The sequence below is a fragment of the Panulirus ornatus genome, chromosome 66 (assembly GCF_036320965.1).
Source record: "Panulirus ornatus isolate Po-2019 chromosome 66, ASM3632096v1, whole genome shotgun sequence".
NCBI lineage: Eukaryota > Metazoa > Arthropoda > Malacostraca > Decapoda > Palinuridae > Panulirus > Panulirus ornatus.
Window position 1 is genome coordinate 12446123 of NC_092289.1, and position 22155 is coordinate 12468277.

The following is a 22155-nucleotide window of genomic DNA, read 5'->3' on the forward strand; positions in this document are numbered from 1 at the left end:
GAAAACTTCGAAAATACTCTGGTTCGTGATGTCGGAAGGTTAGAATAACCGCGAGGTGCCCAACGATATCATAGTAACACTTGTAACACATAGTAACCTTCTTGGTGTTGCAAACGGAGGAAAGAGAGAAGGATGTCAGTTTCTCCCCACCCTAAAATACGCCACCAGAATGGTGGGGTGGTAGATAATCAACTCACAAGTCTATCTACTTGCGTGGTAAACAATCAACTAATAAGCCTGTCAGCTGGGGTGGTAGATAACTCACAAAGCTGAGTTGGTAGATAATCAAGGCTATTAGCTGGGGTGGTAGATAATCAAGGCTATCAGCTGGGGTGGTAGATAACCAAGGCTATTAGATGGGGTGTTAGATAATCAAGGCTATCAGCTGTGGTGGTAGATAATCAAAGCTATTAGCTTGGGGTTGTAGATGATCATAGCTATCAGCTGAGGTTGGTAGATAAGGCTATCAGCTGGGGTGGTAGATAATCAAGGCTATCAACTGGGGTGGTAGATAATCAAAGCTATCAACTGGGTTGGTAGATGATCAAGGCTATCAGCTGAGGCTGGGAGATAATCAAGGCTATCAGCTGGGGTGGTAGATAATCAAGGCTGTCAGCTGGGGTGGTAGATAATCAAGGCTATCAGCTGGGGTGGTAGATAATCAAGGCTATCAGCTGGGGTGGTAGCTAATCAAGGCTATCAGCTGGGGTGGTAGATAATCAAGGCTATCAGCTGGGGTGGTAGATAATCAAGGCTATCAGCTGGGGTGGTAGATAATCAAGGCTATCAGCTGGGGTGGTAGATAATCAAGGCTATCAGCTGGGGTGGTAGATAATCAAGGCTATCAGCTGGGGTGGTAGATAATCAAGGCTATCAGCTGGGGTGGTAGATAATCAAGGCTGTTAGCTGGGATGGTAGATAATCAAAGCTATCAGCTGGGGTGGTAGCTAATCAAGGCTATCAGCTGGGGTGGTAGATAATCAAGGCTATCAGCTGGGGTGGTAGCTAATCAAGGCTATCAGCTGGGGTGGTAGATAATCAAGGCTATCAGCTGGGGTGGTAGATAATCAAGGCTATCAGCTGGGGTGGTAGATAATCAAGGCTATCAGCTGGGGTGGTAGATAATCAAGGCTATCAGCTGGGGTGGTAGATAATCAAGGCTATCAGCTGGGGTGGTAGATAATCAAGGCTGTTAGCTGGGATGGTAGATAATCAAAGCTATCAGCTGGGGTGGTAGATAATCAAAGCTCTCAGCTAAGGTTGGTAGATAATCAAGGCTATCAGCTGGGGTGGTAGCTAATCAAGGCTATCAGCTGGGGTGGTAGATAATCAAGGCTATCAGCTGGTGTGGTAGATAATCAAGGCTGTTAGCTGGGATGGTAGATAATCAAAGCTATCAGCTGGGGTGGTAGATAATCAAAGCTCTCAGCTAAGGTTGGTAGATAATCAAGGCTATCAGCTGGGGTGGTAGATAATCAAGGCTATCAGCTGGTGTGGTAGATAATCAAGGCTGTTAGCTGGGATGGTAGATAATCAAAGCTATCAGCTGGGGTGGTAGATAATCAAGGCTGTTAGCTGGGATGGTAGATAATCAAAGCTATCAGCTGGGGTGGTAGATAATCAAGGCTGTTAGCTGGGACGGTAGATAATCAAAGCTATCAGCTGGGGTGGTAGATAATCAAGGCTATCAGCTGGTGTGGTAGATAATCAAGGCTGTTAGCTGGGGTGGTAGATAATGAACTCTGTCAGCTGGGGTGGTAGATGATCAAGGCTGTCAGCTGGGGTGGTAGATGATCAAGGCTGTCAGCTGGGGTGGTAGATAATCAAGGCTATCAGCTGGGGTGGTAGATAATCAAGGCTACCAGCTGGGGTGGTAGATAATCAAGGCTATCATCTGGTGTGGTAGATAATCAAGGCTATCAGCTGGGGTGATAGATAATGAAAGCTGTCAGCTGGGGTGGTAGATGATCAAGGCTATCAGCTGGGGTGGTAGATAATGAAGGCTATCAGCTGTAGTGGTAGATAATGAAAGCTGTCAGCTGGGGTGGTAGATAATCAAGGCTATCAGCTGGGGTGGTAGATAATCAAGGCTATTAATAAGCCGGGGTGGTAGATGATTAAAGCTATCAGCTGGGGTGGTAGATAATCAAGGCTATCAGCTGTAGTGGTAGATAATCAAGGCTATCAGCTGTACTGGTAGATAATCAAGGCTATCAGCTGGGGTGGTAGATAATCAAGGCTATTAATAAGCTGGGGTGGTAGATAATCAAAGCTATCAGCTGGGGTGGTAGATGGTCAAGGCTCTCAGCTAAGCTTGGTAGATAATCAAGGTTATTAGCTGGGGTGGTAGATAATCAAGGCTATCAGCTGGGGTGGTAGATAATCAAGGCTATCAGCTGGGGTGGTAGATAATCAAGGCTATCAGCTGGGGTGGTAGATAATCAAGGCTATTAGTTGGGGTGGTAGATAATCAAGGCTATCAGCTGGGGTGGTAGATAATCAAGGCTATTAGCTGGGGTGGTAGATAATCAAGGCTATCAGCTGGGGTGGTAGATAATCAAGGCTATTAATAAGCCGGGGTGGTAGATAATCAAGGCTATCAGCTGGGGTGGTAGATGGTCAAGGCTCTCAGCTAAGCTTGGTAGATAATCAAGGGTATTAGCTGGGTGGTAGATAATCAAGGCTATCAGCTGGGGTGGTAGATAATCAAGGCTATCAGCTGGGGTGGTAGATAATCAAGGCTATCAGCTGGGGTGGTAGATAATCAAGGCTATTAGCTGGGGTGGTAGATAATCAAGGCTATTAGCTGGGGTGGTAGATAATCAAGGCTATTAGCTGGGGTGGTAGATAATCAAGGCTATTAGCTGGGGTGGTAGATAATCAAGGCTATCAGCTGGGGTGGTAGATAATCAAGGCTATTAGCTGGGGTGGTAGATAATCAAGGCTATCAGCTGGGGTGGTAGATAATGAAAGCTGTCAGCCGGGGTGGTAGATGATCAAGGCTACCAGCTGGGGTGGTAGATAATGAGCGCTGTCAGCCGGGGTGGTAGATGATCAAGGCTATCAGCTGGGGTGGTAGCTAATTAAGGCTATCTGCTGGGGTGGTAGATAATGAAAGCTGTCAGCTGGGGCAGTAGATGATCAAGGCTATCAGCTGGGGTGGTAGATAATCAAGGTTATCAGCTGGGGTGGTAGATAATCAAGGCTATCAGCTGGGGTGGTAGATAATGAAAGCTGGTGTGTCTGGCACACCTGACCATCCCCTCCGTCAGCAGAGTGGTGTGTCTGGCAGCCCTGACCATCCCCTCCGTCAGCAGAGTGGTGTGTCTGGCAGCCCTGACCATCTCCTCCGTCAGCAGAGTGGTGTGTCTGGCAGCCCTGACCATCTCCTCCGTCAGCAGAGTGGTGTGTCTGGCAGCCCTGACCATCCCCTCCGTCAGCAGAGTGGTGTGTCTGGCAGCCCTGACCATCTCCTCCGTCAGCAGAGTGGTGTGTCTGGCAGCCCTGACCATCTCCTCCGTCAGCAGAGTGGTGTGTCTGGCAGCCCTGACCATCTCCTCCGTCAGCAGAGTGGTGTGTCTGGCAGCCCTGACCATCTCCTCCGTCAGCAGAGTGGTGTGTCTGGCACACCTGACCATCCCCTCCGTCAGCAGAGTGGTGTGTCTGGCAGCCCTGACCATCTCCTCCGTCAGCAGAGTGGTGTGTCTGGCAGCCCTGACCATCCCCTCCGTCAGCAGAGTGGTGTGTCTGGCAGCCCCGATCAGCTGCAGTAGTAATTGTCAGGGCAGCAGCAGCAGCAGCGGTAGCAGCTGTAGGAGGCGCAGCAGTAGGAGTAGGAGCAGTAGCAGCAGCAGGCACAATTCTCCCTCTTCCTGACTTGTGGTGTTCCGTGGTCGTGTTCCACTGACGTGTGGCGTTCCTTGGTCGTGTTCCATCGAGATATGATGTTCCACTGGTGTTCCGCTGATGTGTTCCACCAGAGACATGTTCTACGAGTGGATGAGTGGAGAGAGAGAATGAGAGAGAGAGAGAGAGAGAGAGAGAGAGAGAGAGAGAGAGAGAGAACGTGGAGGGTAATTTGGAGAGAGACGGCCGCGGAATGCGAGCTACGGAAGAGAAAAAGAGTAAAGAAAACGGAGGGGAAACGCGCGCGCGCACACACACACACACACACACACACACACACACACACACACTGTAGAACATGAGCCGCAGGGGTCATTGTTAAGGTATTGGAGGCATATATGTAACCCATCTTTCTCTAAGAGTCTCTCTTTCTTCTATTTCCAATCCTTCGTTCGACCATTCCTATTTTGAGGCCATTCAGGCAAGGGACGTGGCATTCAACCTTCATCTCCGCCCAAAATCACTGCAGGTTTGTCGTTCACGAGACGAAAACTTTCCTTTATCCAAAGAAAATGTAGCACTCACTCACTCATCATCGTCTGTCAGTGACGGTTTTTAGTTCGTGTCTTTCCAAATGTCCCTCGCTCTTCCGTTCCCATGGCAATATAGATGTCTTTCATGACATAGCCACTATTTTGTCCAGTTCTCTTTTCTCCTCTCATTGCACAGTGAATGATGAAAGTGCCCTCAACCCCTGACGCATTTCTGTAAACTGATCCTTTGCCCCTTCTTATTATATCATCACACAGTCTAAAAGAAGACCTCACTTCTCTCCCAGTGAAAAAGTGAGGCATAAGGACCCGGGTGGCATCCTTCTTCGTGTTCTGGAGGGAATGTGCAACTGAAGCTGCGCCTGTGCTTGCTCGTCTTTTCCGCGTCTGCTTAAAAACCCAAAAACGTTTTCCTTCGCCTTGGAAACATGCACTGGCACAGCTTATCCCAAAGAAGGTTGATCGTTCTAGCTATTCCTGTTGACGCTCCTGTTGCTTTGAGTTCTTACGTCCCATTTCCCTCGGCATCCTGAATCTCGCAGTTGTCTCACTGGTCATCAGTTTGGTTTCCGCAAAGCAAGATCCGCAGGTGATATGCTTTTTGGTCCTACGATGAGCTGGTTATCGCCTCTGGGAGTCTTTTGGGAAATCCTTCTGTTGCAGCCCTTAACATGACAGGGTTCTCAACTCTAAGCTCCTCTCATCGGGCATATTTTTTTCCTCTCCATCCCTCTGTTCTCCCACGACCAATAGCTACCTTTATGGCGAGTCTATATGACTTCCTTTCCTGCCAACGTCCGTGTCCCTTAGGGTTCTCTTTTGCCTCCCTGGGCATTCCTCCGTGTCAGCGTTCGTGATTTCCTTCCTACGGCAGAGAACCAAATACGCTGATATGCAGAGCGGCTGGCAACACTGGGCATCTCCGCTGCTTTCAAATCTAGTTCACCTATTACTTGATCTGTCTCGTCTCATCACATCTGCCTCAACAAACTCGATTTTGGCACATTCGTAACCTAGTCAAGTTTGATGTCTCTAAAATACAAATATCATTTTCATTTCTCTCTGAAAACACCCTCACAGCTTTCCCATCTTCCGAGATGGCTCTGTGGTTCCACTCCTCAGTGGTCAGTATACTTGGTATCAGTGCAACGCCTAATCTATCTTGGGTACCCTTCCACCAGCCGTGTTCACAGGAAGAACTTTCTTTTCCTCTGATAACAGTTGCTCTCATTATAAGAATCTTCTGTCTCTAATAGAGTCGAGTCCAAAGCATTGTTGACTTCTTCACTCTATCTTAATCTGATCTGAAAACGCATTGCTGATTCTCTTTCCTCCTTCAGTAAATATGGCCCTGGTTTCTGCTCTCATTGACCTGGTTTCTTATGTTTCCCCCGCCATTATGTAGACCACGCAAGCCACTGCATTACATGATTGCTGTATGTTGATGTTTGATTTTTTCCCTTACGACGCTAAACTTTCGAGCTCTTTACCTTCTGATGGTTTTTTTTTTTTTTCCCCTAACACCTACAACTTGACCCTTTTAAAATGTCAGGTTTTTCACTACCCCATACACTTCAGGATTTCTTTTTATCCCCATCCCTCTCTTTCTCTTCCCTCTTGACTTTTCTATCTTATTAGTCCTTCTTATATTCCATCTATGGTCTGTTTTAGACATGGATTTTCGTCCGTCCCCAAGGCCTTCGATATATATATATATATATATATATATATATATATATATATATATATATATATATATATATATATATATATATTCATATATATTCATCCCTGGGGATAGGGGATAAACAATACTTCCCACGTATTCCCTGCGTGTCGTAGATGGCGACTAAAAGGGGAGGGAGCGGGACGCTGGAAATGCTCCCGTCTTTCTTCAATTTTCCAAAAGAAGGAACAGAGAAGGATATTCCCTCAAAGGCTCAGTCCTCTGTTCTTAACGCTACCTCGCTAACGCAGGAAATGGCGAATAATATGGAAAGAAAAAAAAAGAAAAAAAATGTATATATATATATATATATATATATATATATATATATATATATATATATATATATATATTTTTTTTCTTTTTTTTTCTTTTTGCTTTGTCGCTGTCTCCCGCGTTTGCGAGGTAGCGCAAGGAAACAGACGAAAGAAATGGCCCAACCCACCCCCATACACATGTATATACATACGTCCACACACGCAAATATACATACCTACACAGCTTTCCATGGTTTACCCCAGACGCTTCACATGCCCTGATTCAATCCACTGACAGCACGTCAACGCCGGTATATCACATCGATCCAATTCACTCTATTCCTTGCCCTCCTTTCACCCTCCTGCATGTTCAGGCCCCGATCACACAAAATCTTTTTCACTCCATCTTTCCACCTCCAATTTGGTCTCCCACTTCTCCTCGTTCCCTCCACCTCCGACACATATATCCTTTTGGTCAATCTTTCCTCACTCATTCTCTCCATGTGCCCAAACCATTTCAAAACACCCTCTTCTGCTCTCTCAACCACGCTCTTTTTATTTCCACACATCTCTCTTACCCTTACGTTACTTACTCGATCAAACCACCTCACACCTCACATTGTCCTCAAACATCTCATTTCCAGCACATCCATCCTCCTGCGCACAACTCTATCCATAGCCCACGCCTCGCAACCATACAACATTGTTGGAACCACTATTCCTTCAAACATACCCATTTTTGCTTTCCGAGATAATGTTCTCGACTTCCACACATTCTTCAAGGCTCCCAGAATTTTCGCCCCCTCCACTTCCGCTTCCATGGTTCCATCCGCTGCCAGATCCACTCCCAGATATCTAGAACACTTTACTTCCTCCAGTTTTTCTCCATTCAAACTTACCTCCCAATTGACTTGACCCTCAACCCTACTGTACCTAATAACCTTGCTCTTATTCACATTTACTCTTAACTTTCTTCTCTCACACACTTTACCAAACTCAGTATATATATATATATATATATATATATATATATATATATATATATATATGTATATATATATATATTCTTCTTCATACTATTCGCCATTTCCCGCGTTAGCGAGGTAGCGTTAAGAACAGAGGACTGGGCCTTTGAGGGAATATCCTCACTTGGCTCCATTCTCTGTTCCTTCTTTTGGAAAAGTAAAAACGAGAGAGGAGGATTTCCAGCCCCCCGCTCCCTTCCCTTATAGTCGCCTTCTACGACACGCAGGGAATACGTGAAAAGTATTCTTTCTCCCCTATCCCCAGGGATAATATATATATATATATATATATATATATATATATATATATATATATATATATATATATATATATTATCCCTGGGGATAGGGGAGAAAGAATACTTCCCACGTATTCCCTGCGTGTCGTAGAAGGCGACTAAAAGGGGAGGGAGTGGGGGGCTGGAAATCCTCCCCTCTCAATTTTTTTTAATTTTCCAAAGAAGGAACAGAGAAGGGGACCAGGTCAGGATATTCCCTCAATGGCCCAGTCCTCTGTTCTTAACGCTACCTCGCTAACGCGGGAAATGGCGAATAGTTTGAAAAAAAAAAAAAAATATATATATATATATATATATATATATATATATATATATATATATATATATATAGATAGATAGATAGATAGATAGATAGATAGATAGATAGATAGATAGATAGGTAGAGAGATAGATGCAGATATATATATATATATATATATATATATATATATATATATATATATATATATATATATATATATATATATATATTAGAAGCTTGAGAGAATAAGAGATCATTAGCTATTGTGTCACAGAAAATGAGTGAAGGTCTTCATGGTCCTACCAGCGTCACTCGATCAGTCGCTGGGTCGTGTGGGTCATCGGGGGATGCTTCTGACGTGGGGGAGGGGCCTCCTCAGAGCGCCAGGGGAGGTGACGACGTGCAGATCTTAACCGCAGACCTTAAGAGCTCTGGCGGGGGCCGAGGGCGTCTGGAACCCGGCCTCGGCTCCGCAATAAAATTCCCGAGGTTCAAGGGGTGGAATGTGAAGGCCGTTTGGGGGTCTTGTTTTATCGTGTGGGACCTTGACCTGACACAGCCTGGGATTGGTCCAGGCATCGCTGAGCTCCACAATACGACCATTGAGTATCACAATATGACCATTGGCGTCAGCAGGAGGTTTTCCAAAGGCGAGGGGACGAAGCCTGAATCAATGGGACGAGCCTTCCAAGTTATGCCGATATATATACATATATATATATTTCTTTCATACTTGATTGCCGTTTCCTGCTGTAGCAAGGTAGCGCCAGGAACACGAAAAAAGGCCGCATCCGCTCACATCCATTATCTAGCTTTCATGTGTAATGCCTCGAAACCACATCCACATCCACATCCAAGCCCCACAGACTTTCCACGGTTTACCCTGGACGCTCCACGTGTCCTGGTTTAGTCCACTGACAGCACGTCGACCCCTGTATACCACACATCATTCCAATTCACTCTTTCCTATGCACGCCTTTCACCCTCTTGCATGGTCAGGTCCCAATTACTCAAAAAAATTTCACTCCACCCGTCTGTCTCCAATTTTGTCTTCCCGTTTTCCTTGTCGTCTCCACTTTTGACACATATATCCTCTTTGTCAACCTTTCCTCTCTCATCTTCACCACCCGTCCAAACCATGTCAGCACACCCTCTTCAGCTCTTTCAACCACACTCTCTTTGTTACTTCACTTTTCTCTTTTAGCCTTTCATTACTTACTCCATCAAACCACCTCACACAATATAATGTCCTTAAACATTTCACTTCCAGCACATCCACCCTCCTCTGCATAGTCTCATCTCAAATAGCCTGACATCCTCATAATAATGTTAGGGTTACTATACCTTCAAACATACCCACTTTTGCCTTCCTACTCATTCTTCGGTGCTCCAAGAAACTTCGTCCCCTCACCATGGAAGCGGAAGTGAATCATAGGGTGGGGGAGGGGGCAAAAATCCTGGGAGCCTTGAAGAATGTTTGGAAGTCGAGAACATTATCTCGGAAAGCAAAAATGGCTATGTTTGAAGGAATAGTGGTTCCAACAATGTTGTATGGTTGCGAGGCGTGGGCTATGGATAGAGTTGTGCGCAGGAGGGTGGATGTGCTGGAAATGAGATGTTTGAGGACAATATGTGGTGTGGGGTGGTTTGATCGAGTAAGTAATGTAAGGGTAAGAGAGATGTGTGGAAATAAAAAGAGCGTAGTTGAGAGAGCAGGAGGGTGTTTTGAAATGGCTTGGGCACATGGAGAGAATGAGTGAGGAAAGATTGACAAAGAGGATATATGTGTCGGAGGTGGAGGGAACGAGGAGAAGTGGGAGACCAAATTGGAGGTGGAAAGATGGAGTGAAAAAGATTTTGAGTGATCGGGGCGTGAACATGCAGGAGGGTGAAAGGCGGGCAAAGAATAGAGTGAATTTGATCGATGTGGTATACCGGGGTCGACGTGCTGTCAATGGACTGAATCAGGGCATGTGAATCGTCTGGGGTAAACCATAGAAAGTTCTGTGGGGCCTGGATGTGAAAGGGAGCTGTGGTTTCGGACATTATTACATGACAGCTAAAGACTGAGTGTGAACGAATGGGGCCTTTGTTGTCTTTTCCTAGCGCTACCTCGCACACATGAGGGGGAGGGGGATGTTATTCCATGTGTGGCGAGGTGGCGATGGGATTAAATAAAGGCAGATAGTATGAATTATGTACATGTGTATATATGTATATGTCTGTGTGTGTATATATATATGTGTACATTGAGATAAGTGAGTGCTCAAATTACAGAGATATAAGTTTGTTGAGTATTCCTGGGAAATTATATGGGAGGGTATTGATTGAGAGGGTGAAGGCATGTACAGAGCATCAGATTGGGGAAGAGCAGTGTGGTTTCAGAAGTGGTAGAGGATGTGTGGATCAGGTGTTTGCTTTGAAAAATGTATGTGAGAAATACTTAGAAAAGCAAATGGCTTTGTATGTAGCAATTATGGATCTGGAGAAGGCATATGATAGAGTTGATAGAGATGCTCTGTGGAAGGTATTAAGAATATATGGTGTGGGAGGCAAGTTGTTAGAAGCAGTGAAAAGTTTTTATCGAGGATGTAAGGCATGTGTACATGTAGGAAGAGAGGAGAGTGATTGGTTCCCAGTGAATGTAGGTTTGCGGCAGGGGTGTGTGATGTCTCCATGGTTGTTTAATTTGTTTATGGATGGGGTTGTTAGGGAGGTGAATGCAAGAGTTTTGGATATACATATATATATATATATATATATATATATATATATATATATATATATATATATATATATATATATATATATATATATATATTTGTTGGAAAGGATGACAATTTTGCGCGTGATCAAGTATATTCTTATGAGTCCACGGGGAAGATGAAACACGATAAGTTCCCAAGTGCTATTTCGTGTAATAATCACATCATCAGGGGAAATACAAGAAAGATATATAAGTCAGTTGATATGCAACGAAAAGACGCCATTTGTTTACCAAATGGCGTCCTAGCTACGTCTCTTCCTTGTATATCAACTGACTTGTTGTATTCTTTCTTGTATCTCCCCTGATGATGTGATTATTACACGAAAGTGCACTTGGGAACTTATCGTGTTTCGGTTTCCCCGTGGACTCATAGGAATATATATATATATATATATATATATATATATATATATATATATATATATATATATATATATATATATATATATATATATATATCCCTGGGGATAGGGGAGAAAGAATACTTCCCACGTATTCCCTGCGTGTCGTAGAAGGCGACTAAAAGGGGAGGGAGCGGGTGGCTGGAAATCCTCCCCTCTCGTTTTTTTTTTTTAATTTTCCAAAAGAAGGAACAGAGAAGGGGGCCAGGTGAGGATTTTCCCTCTGGGGCCCAGTCCTCTGTTCTTAGCGCTACCTCGCAAACGCGGGAAATGACGAATCGTATAAAAAAAAAAAAAAAATATATATATATATATATATATATATATATATATATATATATATATATATATATATATATATATATATATATATATATATATATATATATAAATATATATATATATATATATATATATATATATATATATATATATATATATATATATATATATATCAGACGGAGGTGAAAAAAATGTGAAGAGGTGAGGGAGTCAGTATCCTGTATAAGATGGTAGATGTGGTATTATTGAGACATGAGGGTATGCAGCACGCGAGAGACTCATGACAGAGCGACCGGAGTGGATGGGGCTGCAGTTGAACTGGGCGGTTTTACTTTAAAGAAAAAAATTGTTGGTAATAAATTTCAGTCTGAGTATTTTCTTATCCAGCGCATTAAATATTTCAATACTTAATATTCATTTTATTAAGTCTTGTTCAATATCTTAATATCTAATCTTAATGTGATTATATATGCATTGGCGAAAATTTAATATATATATATATATATATATATATATATATATATATATATATATATATATATATATATATATATATATATTCTTTCTTTCTTTTAAACTATCCGCCATTTCCCGCGTTAGCGAGGTAGCGTTAAGAACAGAGGACTGGGCCTTTTTTGGAATATCCTCACCTGGCCCCCTCTGTTCCTTCTTTTGGAAAAAAAAAAAACGAGAGGGGAGGATTTCCAGACCCCCGCTCCCTCCCCTTTTAGTCGCCTTCTACGACACGCAGGGAATACGTGGGAAGTATTCTTAATCCCCTATCCCCAGGGATATATATATATATATATATATATATATATATTTTTTTTTTTTTTTTTTATACTTTGTCGCTGTCTCCCGCGTTTGCGAGGTAGCGCAAGGAAACAGACGAAAGAAATGGCCCAACCCCCCCCCCATACACATGTACATACACACGTCCACACACGCAAATATACATACCTACACAGCTTTCCATGGTTTACCCCAGACGCTTCACATGCCTTGATTCACTCCACTGACAGCACGTCAACCCCTGTATACCACATCGCTCCAATTCACTCTATTCCTTGCCCTCCTTACACCCTCCTGCATGTTCAGGCCCCGATCACACAAAATCTTTTTCACTCCATCTTTCCACCTCCAATTTGGTCTCCCTCTTCTCCTCGTTCCCTCCACCTCCGACACATATATCCTCTTGGTCAATCTTTCCTCACTCATTCTCTCCATGTGACCAAACCATTTCAAAACACCCTCTTCTGCTCTCTCAACCACGCTCTTTTTATTTCCACACATCTCTCTTACCCTTACGTTACTTACTCGATCAAACCACCTCACACCACACATTGTCCTCAAACATCTCATTTCCAGCACATCCATCCTCCTGCGCACAACTCTATCCATAGCCCACGCCTCGCAACCATACAACATTGTTGGAACCACTATTCCTTCAAACATACCCATTTTTGCTTTCCGAGATACTGTTCTCGACTTCCACACATTTTTCAAGGCTCCCAAAATTTTCGCCCCCTCCCCCACCCTATGGTTCACTTCCGCTTCCATGGTTCCATCCGCTGACAGATCCACTCCCAGATATCTAAAACACTTCACTTCCTCCAGTTTTTCTCCATTCAAACTCACCTCCCAATTGACTTGACCCTCAACCCTACTGTACCTAATAACCTTGCTCTTATTCACATTTACTCTTAACTTTCTTCTTCCACACACTTTACCAAACTCAGTCACCAGCTTCTGCAGTTTCTCACATGAATCAGCCACCAGCGCTGTATCATCAGCGAACAACAACTGACTCACTTCCCAAGCTCTCTCATCCCCAACAGACTTCATACTTGCCCCTCTTTCCAGGACTCTTGCATTTACCTCCCTAACAACCCCATCCATAAACAAATTAAACAACCATGGAGACATCACACACCCCTGCCGCAAACCTACATTCACTGAGAACCAATCACTTTCCTCTCTTCCTATATATATATATATATATATATATATATATATATATATATATATATATATATATATATATTTCTTCTTTCATACTATTCGCCATTTCCAGCATTAGCAAGGTAGCGTTAAGAACAGAGGACTGGGCCTCTAAGGGAATATCCTCACCTGGCCCCCTTCTCTGTTCCTTCTTTTGGAAAATTAAAAAAAAAACAAGAGGGGAGGATTTCCAGCTCCCCGCTCCCTCCCCTTTTAGTCGCCTTCTACGACACGCAGGGAATACGTGGGAAGTATTCTTAATCCCCTATCCCCAGGGATATATATATATATATATATATATATATATATATATATATATATATATATATATATATATATATATATATATATATATTTCTTCTTTCATACTATTCGCCATTTCCAGCATTAGCAAGGTAGCGTTAAGAACAGAGGACTGGGCCTCTAAGGGAATATCCTCACCTGGCCCCCTTCTCTGTTCCTTCTTTTGGAAAATTAAAAAAAAACAAGAGGGGAGGATTTCCAGCCCCCCGCTCCCTCCCCTTTTAGTCGCCTTCTACGACACGCAGGGAATACCTGGGAAGTATTCTTTCTTCCCTATCCCAAGGATATATATATATATATATATATATATATATATGTATATTATTCCACTGACTCGACAGAGAATCTTTGGCTCCCTGCCGCCCTTTTCTTTCGCACGTACACAGCATAGAAGATACGCTTTATACATTTCACGTTTTGAAAACGGGAAGCTCAGTCTTCCCCCACCTCCCTCCCAGCAGTCCTAAGCCTTGGATGCCCGACACCAGGTGGCTCTGTGAATGCCAAGACAAGGCCAGACAACAATATAGATGGCACTGATTGACCAGGCCTCAACACGCAGCCCTATTCATCACCTTCACTAACTTCAGTTTTGATAAATGATCTTGTGCCATTGATTTTCCAGAGCGCTTAGAAAGACATACAGGAACTTCGCAGATAAATTTTTTTGGTTTGGAACACAAAGCTTGGCGGGTCAGGTTCAGGTTAGGGTGTTAAAGCTGTTGTGTGGGCCACAGTGTTACGACCCTTTTACCTCTCTCTCTCTCTCTCTCTCTCTCTCTCTCTCTCTCTCTCTCTCTCTCTCTCTCTCTCTCTCTCTCTCTCTCTCTCTCTCTCTCTCTTTGTCTCCGACGAGACGACCTATGAGCACAACTGTTAGGCCATTTGATGTAATGGCTTGATCCAAGGCTCAGGTCGTATGGTTATATAAAAGTAGGATATGTAAATGGATATAATTATTATCTGCTGACCGTCCCTACTCCTATTGATTGAATCATACAGTCCCAGGTCCGCCACTAGTGCATCTCTTATAGCTTCAAGGCTGAAATCCCAGCAGGAGCAGGGAAATGATGGACTCATGTCGATGTTTCTCGACAAGACTGTATTCCTTTTCGTGCAATGACGGAGACTGACTTTTCGCTCGCTGTGTAACCTTAAACAGTCTGGTAACAACCGTATGTATATATATATATATATATATATATATATATATATATATATATATATATATATATATATATATATATATATATATTTTTTTTTTTTTTTCTCTTTTTTTTTTTTTTTTGCTTTGTCGCTGTCTCCCGCGTTTGCGAGGTAGCGCAAGGAAACAGACGAAAGAAATGGCCCAACCCACCCCCATAAACATGTATATACATACGTCCACACACGCAAATATACATACCTACACAGCTTTCCATGGTTTACCCCAGACGCTTCACATGCCCTGATTCAATCCACTGACAGCACGTCAACCCCGGTATACCACATCGATCCAATTCACTCTATTCCTTGCCCTCCTTTCACCCTCCTGCATGTTCAGGCCCCGATCACACAAAATCTTTTTCACTCCATCTTTCCACCTCCAATTTGGTCTCCCACTTCTCCTCGTTCCCTCCACCTCCGACACATATATCCTCTTGGTCAATCTTTCCTCACTCATTCTCTCCATGTGCCCAAACCATTTCAAAACACCCTCTTCTGCTCTCTCAACCACGCTCTTTTTATTTCCACACATCTCTCTTACCCTTACGTTATTTACTCGATCAAACCACCTCCCACCACACATTGTCCTCAAACATCTCATTTCCAGCACATCCATCCTCCTGCGCACAACTCTATCCATAGCCCACGCCTCGCAACCATACAACATTGTTGGAACTACTATTCCTTCAAACATACCCATTTTTGCTTTCCGAGATAATGTTCTCGACTTCCACACATTCTTCAAGGCTCCCAGAATTTTCGCCCCCTCCCCCACCCTATGATCCACTTCCGCTTCCATGGTTCCATCCGCTGCCAGATCCACTCCCAGATATCTAAAACACTTTACTTCCTCCAGTTTTTCTCCATTCAAACTTACCTCCCAATTGACTTGACCCTCAACCCTACTGTACCTAATAACCGTGCTCTTATTCACATTTACTCTTAACTTTCTTCTTTCACACACTTTACCAAACTCAGTCACCAGCTTCTGCAGTTTCTCACATGAATCAGCCACCAGCGCTGTACCATCAGCGAACAACAACTGACTCACTTCCCAAGCTCTCTCATCCCCAACAGACTTCATACTTGCCCCTCTTTCCAAAACTCTTGCATTCACCTCCCTAACAACCCCATCCATAAACAAATTAAACAACCATGGAGACATCACACACCCCTGCCGCAAACCTACATTCACTGAAAACCAATCACTTTCCTCTCTTCCTACACGTACACATGCCTTACATCCTCGATAAAAACTTTTCACTGCTTCTAACAACTTGCCTCCCACACCATATATTCTTAATACCTTCCACAGAGCATCTCTATCAACTCTATCATATGCCTTCTCCAGATCCATAAATGCTACATACAAATCCATTTGCTTTTCTAACTATTTCTCACATACATTCTTCAAAGCAAACACCTGATCCACACATCCTCTACCACTTCTGAAACCACACTGCTCTTCCCCAATCTGATGGGGAAGAATATATATATATATATATATATATATATATATATATATATATATATATATATATATATATATATATATATATATATATATATTTCTTTCTTTCTTTCATACTATTCGCCATTTCCCGCATTAGCGAGGTAGCGTTGAGAACAGAGGACTGGGCCCTTGAGGGAATATCCTCACCTGGGCCCCTTCTCTGTTCCCTCTTTTGGAAAAAAAAAAAAAAAAAAATATATATATATATATATATATATATATATATATATATATATATATATATATATATATATATATATATATATATATATATATTCTTTCTTATTTCATTCATACTTGTTCGCAGTTTCCTGCTTAACTGGGTAGTGTCAGGAGCAGACGAGGAATTGTCTCATTCGTTCACATCAGTCACAAGAGCCTTCAAAAACCTCGATACTGCTTCATGGAACTTTCCTTCCACGCCACATAGTGGTACTACCTCCTACGATGCTTCTCTGTCAGTCCTATCATACGCTTTCTTCAGATCCATAATGCCACATATGAATCTCTTTCTACGAATATTTCCCACACAGATTCTTCACAGCAAACACCTGATCCACACATCCTATACTGCTCCTGAAAACAATCATTCCTCCCTAGTCCGAAGCTCTGTTTATTCCACTATCCTCTCTGTGACTAATCTCATAGACGTATATCTTATCAGGTGCATCCGACATACTTATACCTCTGAGATTCAGACATTCCATTTTGACTCTCTTGCCATTACACAGTGGCACTATAGAGATATTCCGCCAATCTTCAGGCACCTTACCTTGAGCCATGTAAACTTAAGAAATCCTAATTAACCAATCAGCAACAGAGTCGCCTTCTGACTTGAGAAATTCAACTGCATTCCCATCCACTCCTGCCGTCTTACCATGCTTCATCTTACGCAAGGCTCTCACCACCTCTTCTCTTTTCAACAAGCTACTTACCAGGATTCACTTCGCATATCTCCACGACCCAAACATCCAATATCTACCATGCTGTCATATAACACATAACCGATGGGTTAGCGTGCCCAACTACCACACAAAAGGTTCAGGGCTCGAATCCTTGCTCTTGGAGGGCATTATGTGTTACATATATATATATATATATATATATATATATATATATATATATATATATATATATATATATATATATATATATATATGTATATATATATATATATATATATATATATATATATATATATATATATATATATATATATATATATATATATATATATATATTCATTTATTTATTTTCCCCATAGTATTTGTCATTTCCCGCATTAGCGAGATAGCGTTAAGAACAGGACTGAGCCTTTGAGGGAATATCCTCACTTGGCCCCCTTCTCTGTTCCTCTTTTGGAAAATTAAAAAACGAGAGGGGAGGATTTCCAGCCTCCCGGTGTGTGTGTGTGTGTGTGTGTGTGTGTTTGTGTGTGTGTGTGTAGAATTTTTTTTCGGTTAAGCGTTTACAGATCAGTGTCAAGTCTACGTGTCCATCCATCTGAAGGTGTGATCTGCGGCAGCAAGCGAAGTCGCCGTCGTCGTCGCCGCCAGGAAGTCTCCCACTGCCCTGGCCTACTTAACATTCTCTGCTGCAGCTCAGCGACGCAGACACATGATTCACTTTAGAATCTACAGGTCTGCACGGCCTGTAAGGACAGTGTGGGGATAAATACGTGCTATTGATGCGACCAGAAATCTCGAATGATCCTGAGTGCAGAGAATCGCCGTTTTCTTTTTTTTTTTTTTCACAGGACGACCGTCGACAAAATAAAGATGGACAAAAACGTACGAACGAAAACTGGCACTATATATATATATATATATATATATATATATATATATATATTTTTTTTTTTTTTTTTTTTTTTTTTTTTTTTTTTTAGCCCACGCCTCGCAACCATACAGCATTGTTGGAACCACTATTCCCTCAAACATACCCATTTTTGCTTTCCGAGATAATGTTCTCGACTTCCACACATTTTTCAAGGCTCCCAAAATTTTCGCCCCCTCCCCCACCCTATGATCCACTTCCGCTTCCATGGTTCCATCCGCTGACAGATCCACTCCCAGATATCTAAAACACTTCACTTCCTCCAGTTTTTCTCCATTCAAACTCACCTCCCAATTGACTTGACCCTCACCCCTACTGTACCTAATAACCTTGCTCTTATTCACATTTACTCTCAACTTTCTTCTTCCACACACTTTACCAAACTCAGTCACCAGCTTCTGCAGTTTCTCACATGAATCAGCCACCAGCGCTGTATCATCAGCGAACAACAATTGACTCACTTCCCAAGCTCTCTCATCCCCAACAGACTTCATACTTGCCCCTCTTTCCAGGACTCTTGCATTTACCTCCTTTACAACCCCATCCATAAACAAATTAAACAACCATGGAGACATCACACACCCCTGCCGCAAACCTACATTCACTGAGAACCAATCACTTTCCTCTCTTCCTACACGTACACATGCCTTACATCCTCGATAAAAACTTTTCACTGCTTCTAACAACTTGCCTCCCACACCATATATTCTTAATACCTTCCACAGAGCATCTCTATCAACTCTATCATATGCCTTCTCCAGATCCATAAATGCTACATACAAATCCATTTGCTTTTCTAAGTATTTCTCACATACATTCTTCAAAGCAAACACCTGATCCACACATCCTCTACCACTTCTGAAACCGCACTGCTCTTCCCCAATCTGATGCTCTGTACATGCCTTCACCCTCTCAATCAATACCCTCCCATATAATTTACCAGGAATACTCAACAAACTTATACCTCTGTAATTTGAGCACTCACTCTTATCCCCTTTGCCTTTGTACAATGGCACTATGCACGCATTCCGCCAATCCTCAGGCACCTCACCATGAGTCATACATACATTAAATAACCTTACCAACCAGTCAACAATACAGTCACCCCCTTTCTTAATAAATTCCACTGCAATACCATCCAAACCTGCTGCCTTGCCGGCTTTCATCTTCCGCAAAGCTTTTACTACCTCCTCTCTGTTTACCAAATCATTTTCCCTAACCCTCTCACTTTGCACACCACCTCGACCAAAACACCCTATATCTGCCACTCTGTCATCAGACACATTCAACAAACCTTCAAAATACTCATTCCATCTCCTTCTCACATCACCACTACTTGTTATCACCTCCCCATTTACGCCCTTCACTGAAGTTCCCATTTGCTCCCTTGTCTTACGCACCCTATTTACCTCCTTCCAGAACATCTTTTTATTCTCCCTAAAATTTACTGATAGTCTCTCACCCCAACTCTCATTTGCCCTTTTTTTCACCTCTTGCACCTTTCTCTTGACCTCCTGTCTCTTTCTTTTATACTTCTCCCACTCAATTGCATTTTTTTTTTTTTTTTTTTTTTTTTTTTTTTTTTTTTTTTTAAAAATATATATATATATATATATATATATATATAGATAGATAGATAGATAGATAGATAGATAGATTATATATATATATATATATATATATATATATATATATATATATATATATATATATATATATAAATAGATAGATAGATAGATAGATAGATAGATTATATATATATATATATATATTTTTTTTTTTTTAACTATTCGCCATTTCCCGCGTTAGCCAGGTAGCGTTAAGAACAGAGGACTGGGCCTTTGTGGAATATCCTCACCTGGCCCCCCTCTGTCCCTTCTTTTGGAAAATTAAAAAAAAAAAACGAGAGGGGAGGATTTCCAGCCTCCCGCTCCCTCCCCTTTTAGTCGCCTTCTACGACACGCAGGGAATACGTGGGAAGTACTCTTAATCCCCTATCCCCAGGGATAATATATATATATATATATATATATATATATATATATATATATATATATATATATATATATGTATGTGAGAAATACTTAGAAAATACTTAGAAAAGCAAATGGATTTGTATGTAGCATTTATGGATCTGGAGTAGGCATATGATAGAGTTGATAGAGATGCTCTTTGGAAGGTATTAAGAATATATGGTGTGGGAGGCAAGTTGTTAGAAGCAGTGAAAAGTTTTTATCGAGGATGTAAGGCATGTGTACGTGTAGGAAGAGAAGAAAGTGATTGGTTCTCAGTGACTGTAGGTTTGCGGCAGGGGTGTGTGATGTCTCCATGGTTGTTTAATTTGTTTATGGATGGGGTTGTTAGGGAGGTGAATGCAAGAGTTTTGGAAAGAGGGGCAAGTATGAAGTCTGCTGGGGATGAGAGAGCTTGGGAAGTGAGTCAGTTGTTGTTCGCTGATGATACAGCGCTGGTGGCTGATTCATGTGAGAAACTGCAGAAGCTGGTGACTGAGTTTGGTAAAGTGTGTGAAAGAAGAAAGTTAAGAGTAAATGTGAATAAGAGCAAGGTTATTAGGTACAGTAGGGTTGAGGGTCAAGGCAATTGGGAGGTGAGTTTGAATGGAGAAAAACTGGAGGAAATGAAGTGTTTTAGATATCTGAGAGTGGATCTGGCAGCGGATGGAACCATGGAAGCGGAAGTGGATCATAGGGTGGGGGAGGGGGCGAAAATTCTGGGAGCCTTGAAGAATGTGTGGAAGTCGAGAACATTATCTCGGAAAGCAAAAATGGGTATGTTTGAAGGAATAGTGGTTCCAACAATGTTGTATGGTTGCGAGGCGTGGCCTGTGGATAGAGTTGTGCGCAGGAGGATGGATGTGCTGGAAATGAGATGTTTGAGGACAATGTGTGGTGTGAGGTAGTCTGATCGAGTAAGTAACGTAAGGGTAAGAGAGATATGTGGAAATAAAAAGAGCGTGGTTGAGAGAGCAGAAGAGGGTGTTTTGAAATGGTTTGGGCACATGGAGAGAATGAGAGGAAAGATTGACCAAGAGGATATATGTGTCGGAGGTGGAGGGAGCAAGGAGAAGAGGGAGACCAAATTGGAGGTGGAAAGATGGAGTGAAAAAGATTTTGTGTGATCGGGGCCTGAACATGCAGGAGGGTGAAAGGAGGGCAAGGAATAGAGTGAATTGGAGCGATGTGGTATACCGGGGTTGACGTGCTGTCAGTGGATTGAATCAAGGCATGTGAAGCGTCTGGGGTAAACCATGGAAAGCTGTGTAGGTATGTATATTTGCGTGTGTGGACGTATGTATATACATGTGTATGGGGGGGGGGGGTTGGGCCATTTCTTTCGTCTGTTTCCTTGCGCTACCTCGCAAACGCGGGAAACAGCGACAAAGCAAAAAAAAAAAAAAAAAATATATATATATATATATATATATATATATATATATATATATATATATATATATATGTATATATATATGTCAGCACCACACAACCTTCGACAGTACACATGAAAGCGATCATATTCCAGGCAGGAATATAAAAGAGAGTAAGTGATTTACAAAAGAGTCGCCTACCCTCAGGTGGAGACACACATCCTATCCCTCCCCACTCCATCCTACCCTCCCCACTCCATCCTTCCCTCCCCACCCAATCCTACCCTCCCGAGGTAAACAAGAGTCCTTGGGGACAAACAATTATCACTGGTTTCAAACAACCACACTCGGAAGGTCAAACAGCCAAGCTCTTTGAGACAAAGTCATGTTTGTGGAACAACAAACCCGGGCGACAAACAACCAACTCAGGTCGACAAACAACCAGACCCATGCAGTAAACAATCGGGCCTTCGAGACAAACAAGTAACTCTTGGGAGCAAGTTGTTAGGGACAAGA

At 42.4% G+C, this 22155-nt stretch overlaps 1 protein-coding gene across 1 annotated transcript in view; it reads right to left on the reverse strand.

The window, feature by feature from the left end:
* The window catches only part of LOC139746677 (uncharacterized), a 37078-nt gene that overhangs the window by 12968 nt on the left and 1955 nt on the right, over positions 1-22155 (reverse strand). The gene's annotated exons all lie outside the window — the stretch shown is intronic.